Genomic DNA, 8,149 nt, shown 5'->3' with positions numbered 1-8,149 from the left:
ATGCTGTTTGAAAAGCAGGCTAAGAGTGCCTTCTGTCATCTGTGTTTGGTTCAACACCTCTCTCCTTCCTGACTTGCCTACACTTTTGCAACATCACAATTGGACTACTGTAATTAAAACCAGAGCTAACTACATACAAATACAGAAAAACAACAATTAAAATATTGGAAAGGAAGGAGGGAACACTGAGAGAATACAAACCCCCCCCCCCAAAAAAAGTCTTCATCTGCTGGCAGAAGATATCAACAAAAGGAGACAGGCAAGTGTCTATAAGGGAGAGAGTTGCAGAGTTTTGGTGGTAGACCTGAGAAGGCCCTCTCTAGGGTTGCCAGCTCCTGGATGGAAAATACCTGGAGATTTTGGGGGTGGAGCCTGATGAGGGCAGGGTTTGGAGAGGGGAGGGACTTCAATACAATAAATTGCCAAAGTCCAAGGTAGGCTTCTTTAGAAGTGGATGTACCATAGCCTCTTTCAAGGCTGGGGTGACAACCGTTCTCAGATCCAGTCAGCCAACCCCCCAACTAGGGTTGCCAACCTCCAGGTGGTGGCTGGAGATCTCCTGGGATTACAACTCCATGCGACAAAGATCAGATCACCTGGAGAAAATGGCCACTTTCGAAGGTGGACTTTATGGTATTATACTCCACTGAAGTCCCTCCCCTCCCCAAACCATTAAGAAATACCAGGGTAGCTATGCAGAGGAAAGCAATGTCAAACCACTTCTCTTAGTCTCTTGCCTTGAAAAGCCTACTGGGTTGCCATAAGTCAGCTGGGACTTGACAGCACTTTACACGCACAAAATATTTCCCCAGTTATTGTTTTATTTATTTGTTTGTTTGTTCAAAATGTGTCTATGTCAAGGCAATGAACATCAAAATATTTCAACATTAAAACTCTTGAGACATTAAAACAACATCTAAAATAAAGTATACATAAAAAAATCTTTAAACAATTCAATAAAACATATAAACAAAACATATAAACGGGCATAACACAGCCAGGGAAGATAGCAAATAACAGTTATTGGAGATACACCAAACCACACACAAAAAAAAGTATTTACCGGTTGGCAGAAGATAATGATGGGGAAAACACACAAATCACCCTGGGAAGAGAGGATCAAAGTTTTGGCACCATAACAAAGGCCCTATCTCTAGTGTCCACCCATCCATCCACAGATAGCAGGGATAGCCGCTCTGAGCCTGGTTTTGGCCGGGGAGAGTGGAGTATTAAATTGAAATAATTAAAAAAAAAATACCAGAAGCAGGATCTCCAAAGATGACTGGAGTGGACAGATAGGTTCATATGGGAGTAGGCAGTGCTTAAGGTATGCTGGGTACAGGTGTATATTGCATAAAATTTCATTACAATTTCGTATACAGGATTTTGGGGGGACCTTTGCTGTTATTTGGCTTTTTCAGGTAGTACATTACCAGTTCCGATTGAAATCTGTGTCTTTTGGGAAGGGTCCAGAATTTAGGGTCCATTATTTTCAATGGGGAAGCAATCTGAGAGTCTGAGGCTGTTGTTTTTAAAGACAATGGCGCCAAATTTGCACAGAACATAATCCTACCTCTAATCTATATGCCTACTAAATTTCAAGTAGAATGGACTAAAGCTTTGATTTTACAGACCCCTGAAGCTGATGCCTTTGGGTGCAGATGCACTTCACTGATTCCTATAGGGGGCAGTAGCACTGGCCACAGGCATTTTTTAAAAATCCTGTCTATTTTAAGTAATCTCACAGTGTCTAACTGATAGTTTTAAAAATTACCTTTCTGCTGAAAACTCTGCATTTGCTATCCTTCCTTGTTTGGTCTGTTGTTTCCTGTCACAAAGAAAAGAAGGCTTCTTTTGAAAAACACCCCCTGGTCCATTCAATATTTTAAAATAGTTCAATTTGTGGGGGAACAGAGCACATGTGTATGTGATTGCATGGGATGAATCAGTCGTGCAATTACTATGAGACACATGTCTTCATGCTGGGCATCTACTGTAGGGGTACCTTAGACAGTAATTAGTATTATAACTATTTAAGGCAGGGGTGTCAAGCATAAGGCCCAAGAGTTGGACCCAGCCCCCTGAGAGCTCTTATCCGACCTGCGAGCCAGCCACCACCCCCTGCTCCCGATCTGGGCTGACGAGGAATGGCCTGGTCCGACCAAGTGACATTTATGTCATATCCGGCCCTCGTAACAATTGAGTTCAACATCCCTGATTTAAGGCCTTCCTGGAGGAGGAGGAAGCGGAAGCAAGTGGCTGGGGTGTGGGGGAGTCTGAGAGCTAAACTACATGATATGTATGTTTACAAATTACCTCTGGGTTCACTGTTTTGATCAGAGTCACACATCACCTCTAAGAAAATTATTTAAAACCACAACCCAGATTTAACAGATGAAGGGTGGCATGGGTGGAGGAGGGACCTTTTTACTGATCCTAAAGAATCTCCAGTGAGAAGCTAATAACATACATTTGAAACAGTAAGTGAAGTAATCTGAGCAGACTCCTCCACAGAAATTCCTTCTCTGGGGCATGTCTCCAAAAGTGATTGGCTGGGAGCACCCCCTTTCTGATCCCTTGCAAGGTTCTCATACGGGAACTGAAACCACGGATAAGTCCTTAGCAAAGAGGCTTTGCCTTGAAACCTGAGCAGGATTCAGCAATGAGAGAGGGACTGGTAAAGGACTTCTTCGGCCATACCTGAAGAATAGTTGATTACTGCGCCCTTCCTAATTACCTCTTTGAAGAAGTAATGCCCTTCCTTCTCCCATGCACTAGAGCACATACTATCCAGTCTTCCTAAACATTGACGTAAATGGACTTAGAAAGGAGAACCTCTGCTGAGGACTAAACTAGTATTCTTAGTGAGCCCATTGCATGTGGATTAAATATTGCAGCTTTGAACTGGGACTCTCTGAAGTTTAAAAAGCTAAAATGTGGAAAGGCCATGCTATGAACTGATTGTGTCAATAAGCAAAATAGTGAAATGGCTTACCCCAGTGCCACGGAATCAGAAAATGCTTAGATAATGCGAGGTGGTGATTAATGTGATTGAAACAAAAATAAGCCCCTTTTGATTGTTTTGTCTTTGATGAGGGTTGAGGACTTTCTGTATGAGAACAGTAAACTGATTAAATAATCATTTTAATCAGGTTCACTTAGCTCTTAAAAACTTATTCTGAGATTTCCTGTATCTGCGTGAAAGAGCCCAGGATAGGATATATATCAACAGTTAGGTTGATGTGATATTATAGAACATAAAGGCATGTAAAAATGCTGCCAGTGTAGGCAAAAACACCAGCACAAGTTTGGAGGTTAGGGGTTCCAGCCTTTTATTTACAGACTCGAGACAATGTTGCAAATGACTAGCAAAAGGATTGCAATAGCAAATAGATTAGAGAAAACCTTTGGAGTAGATTGAAACAACCATGATCAGGGCAGAGCTTGTGGTGTGGGTCTTTGTTACCTTCCCTTTCTTTCTTTCTTTCTGCAGGCCCCTCTGTATTCCTCTGCCAAGTTACTCTTGATCGGGAGACCATTAAAAGCCTACTGAAAAAGAGACCCTCGCCAAAGACAAAACAATCAAAACAAGTTTAATTTTGCGGCTAGATTCAGGTCCAGTAGCACCTTAGAGACAGACAGGATTTGGAGGAATAAACCTTTGAGAATCACAGCTCCCTTCATCAGGGGCAATAATCACTACTTTCTATTATTTTATTTGTTTCTTTAAAAGGTGAGATACAAGGTTCTTTCTACAGATATTTTATGTACACCTCTAGGGGAAGAGAATTAAGTAATTATGGAGCAGCCACTGGGGGGGAGAGGAAGAGGAAGAAGAGTTGGTTTTTATATGCTGACTTTCTCTACCACTTAAGGAAAAATCAAACTGGCTTACAATCACCTTCGCCTCCCCACAAGTATGAAGTAGATGGGGCTGAGAGAGCTCTAAGAGAGCTGTGACTAGCCCAAGGTCACCCTGCTGGCTTCATGTGGCTTCACTTCATTAGCGGGGAAACTAATCCAGTTCACCAGATTAGCCTCTGCCGCTCATGTGGAGGAGTGGGGAATCAAACCCGGTTCTCCAGATCAGAGTCCACTGCTCTTAACCACTACACCACGCTGGCTCTCAAACAAAGGCTTTGTTCCCATTTGATGCCAACTCAGCAACCAATTTGCAACTGACACTTTACCGAGTGGGAAGATATGTACAGCAATAGATGTTTCCTTAGGTATGCTAAGTAGAGCCCCTTTTCCAGTTCTATAATCCTAGCACAAAATTATGTAATGCACTATCTCTGATTCTCACTGTTATCACACTATTATCTCACTATTACCAGCCTGTCTTCTACAGTGGTAAAGTAATGACTGAGACACCTGAAAAGTGGTATATAACTAAAGCAACCATAAGAACAGCCTCCTTCCTTCTAACTAACTAACTTTAGCATATCAGGCAAGAGAGATTTTAGCCAGCCCTCTTCCTGACATACTAGCTCTTAACGTAAACAGGACTGTAACGAAACTTGCAGTTGGTTACCTTTGCTGAAATGGAGCAGTCCTGCACAGGTGATCAACTACAATGTTGCCCTATGGAAAAAAAAAAAGTCTCTTTGTACAGGAAAAGCTATCCTACGGTATATTTTCACGAGACTGAACTGTTCCTAATACACAAGAAGCTGACAGCCTATTGCATGGTAGGTGTTACTTAAATGGGTTAGTGTGAGTTCTCCCCAAGACAGAAAACTTTGGTTAAGATGCAGCCTGCTTTTGTTTGAACTGGGAATATCCAAGGAACCTCAAGGCTTCGTGTTGTTGCTGAGAACCAAATTAAATTCCTGCAGGGGGAAAGAAACCCCAAAGATAACTACACTCTAAACCTGGAGGTGCTGAGTGAAATTTAATGAAAAGATATTAAATCAATTATGTTTCTTATAAATGCTTAATGCAGTTTGGTGTGTGCGTGCACGCATTCATTTTATTAGAGATTGTTAGGTTCCCCCCTCCCCTAATTTCCATGCATGCCGTAAGCTTGGCTTTCATCCCTCTTTTTCCTAAAACAAAACCAGTTCCATAAAGCCTTCCCCAATCAGCTTCAATGGATCTGATCCTTAAAAACAACATTTGAGAAAGCAGGTGTCTTCCGGAGAGACTAGTGTTCCACAGATGGGAGAAGCGATTAAGCCTAACAGGAAGTGCTATCTTGCCCTACGACAAAATATAGTGACAGATTGATAATTGTGCTGTTCTCATGAGAAAAGCAAGGTCATTATTAAATGGATGGAAATTGCTGTTCATAAAAAGGCATTTGTGCAAACGCCTTCTTACAGCTACGTTAAATTTATCACAAAACAAAGAACTGATGGCTGTTCCGACTTCCTCCCCTTAATATATATCCTCATGCACTTCACTACCCATTTCAAAGAGCAGATATTAACCATGGGAGTTAAAAACTATACATTAATTCACAACTCACACGAGCCAACCTCATCTCCACTACTAGGTTGGTTCCTCTCGAGTTTCAATGAGTTTCTCAAGGACATACACATAAAGCTGCTTTATACTGTGTCAAGCCCTTGGTCTATAAGGGTCAATATTGTCTACTCTGACTGGCAGGAACTGTTCAGGGTCTCTACTGGAAGGCTTTCACATAACTTACCACTTGATCTTTTGGATTCTGAGAACCCTGATCTGATTTTTATAATTGACATAGATGACATTTTAGGTTTCAAAAAAATTATATTATCCGTTTATTATGTGAACTTTCCATGATTTCTGAATTGCATTTGCATGTGTATTGTAGTTTACTGAGTGTTTGTATTGGGTGAACAGCCTGGGGAAGTCTAACAAGCCATTGTACTTTATAAACTATACTATTGAGAATAAGGTTGAAAAATCAATCTTTTAACTGGAGATGTCAGGGACTGAATCCAAAACTTACAGCTCTACCAATAAGCCACAGCCTCTTCCTGTAATTCTTGAAGCAATCTAAAATAATTGCTGACATGGAACTGAATGGTATCTTTTAGTGTAAAAAATGAATGGAATAGAAGAACAGAGCACACTGTCTCTGTAGGGAAACATGATATCCCTCAGAGGAGGAGGAAGAGGAAGATGAGGTTTTTAGACCCCAATCTCTATCGAAAGGAGTCTCAAAGAGGCTTACAATCAGCTTCCCTTCCTCTCCCCACAACAGACACCTTGTGAGGTAGGTGGGGTTGAGAGAGTTCAGAGAGAACTGTGACTATCCCAAGGTCACCCAGCAGGCTTCATGTGTAGGAGTGGGGAAACAAACCCTGTTCACCAGATTAGAGTCCACCGTTCATGTGGAGGAGTGGAGGATCAAATCTGGTTCTCCAGATTAGAGTCCTCCACTCTTAACCACTACACTACGCTGGTATTCATGGACAAGTTCCTTTACACCATTCTGGTTATTCCTTATACTCTGCCCTTCTAGACCATCAGGGTTGCTAATAACCACAAGTATCAAGACTAACATTTTACTCGCCTTACATTTAGAAATTCCCTCTTTGCCCTCTAATCTCTACTATCCCATTTACTTCTTTCCAAAAGGTAAGCTAAATGCAGTGAGGTACTACAAATGTGAGGATTAACCAATGACTGTCTGATTAATGAAGGATTCTGTCTTCGGCAGAGCCTTTTGGCTTTCTCAGACTGCTATGATTTTATGTTCTATTAAGTTGTGTTCTGTGCACACCCATTTAAAGACACATAACTCACCTACATAAAGAGAAGCAAAGACGTGGCTGGCTTCACCATTCACCTGGTGCACCTGCTTGCCCTCTGAACATCCATGCTGGTACTTAATCTGGTTTATATAAATACAGCCCAACATGTATGTGTTCAGATCACATGGTTGATACCCAGATTTTTCCCCCTGTGAAATCAATCATGCAATCTGGACATATGACCAATTCATGTCAAGCTCACCCCCACCTCCAGATTGCTTTCTCACCAGTATCCTTGCCCCCACCCCAAGTTGCTTTCTCATCAGAATCCAAATTTGTGTCAATTTACAAAGTAGCATTCTGTAATAGGTGTGGGACAACAAAGGTGTCTCGAAGTCTTAACCAACATTCTCCCCTTGTCTCCTGGCCTGTACAGAAATTGTATTAAGAAAATCAATGGTACATAAATATGCAGAGGTATGGTCTGGTCTAGAGCCAATAAGGGAAATTGTTTTATTTTTGTCTGTGTGTTTTAAAAGAATACCCATTGGCAAAGCCTTTTACAGGGAAAAGATATGATTACTATGGAAATCAACTTGGCATTAGTAGGCTCGTGCAAATATTTTTTATCCAAATATAGCCATTTTCCCAAAAGTATTTCACCAGTAAAAAGATAAACAGTTGAAACAAGATGACCTTGTATTGTTAAAATATTATTAGATGCCGTGAAATACAGTCCAAAGCAAAGGGGTTTTGTTTTTTTAATAGACACCTGGCCAATTTTGCTTTAAAAATTAAATCTTCATTTATCTCTGTATATCAACTGTACCAATTCGATATCTTTATGTAAAACTACATTGCTGTTCTTTGAATCCTTGTTAATTTTCAGATGCTAATTAAATGTATACTCATAAAGGTATCTGTTCAGTACGCATGACTAAATCATAATCACTCATTATCTATTGTACTTTCCAACATATTTACATATTGCTTTTTTATTTGTTTTATTTCAGTCTCCAATTCACTATTGGGATTCTATCCGATCAGTGTTACATGAAGCTACCTTAGACTGAATCAGACCATCAAGGTCCATCAAAGTCAGTATTGTCTACTCAGACCGGCAGCAGCTCTCCAGGGTCTCAGGCAGAGGTCTTTCACATCGCTTACTTGCCTAGTCCCTTCAACTGGAAATGCCGGGGATTGAACCTGGGACCTTCTGCATGCCAAGCAGATGCTCTACAAACTGAGCCACAGCCCTCTTCTACTGCCCTACTGCAAAACAGCTGACCCGTGGGTGACTTGTCAAGATTGTTTAACCGGTCATCAACCAACTATTCCCCTCCCTTAACCCCACTGTCTTTACTTGCCCCTGCTGACTACTTTGTTTGCACATGAAGTGTAAAAAAATGGCCACTGTATGTATGCAAACATGGAGGCATCCATATATTTACATGCAGTGGTCATTT

The sequence above is a fragment of the Euleptes europaea genome, chromosome 6, assembly GCF_029931775.1.
Source record: "Euleptes europaea isolate rEulEur1 chromosome 6, rEulEur1.hap1, whole genome shotgun sequence".
In the NCBI taxonomy this organism is placed as follows: Eukaryota; Metazoa; Chordata; class Lepidosauria; order Squamata; family Sphaerodactylidae; genus Euleptes; species Euleptes europaea.
Note: the sequence above shows the minus strand (reverse complement) of the source record.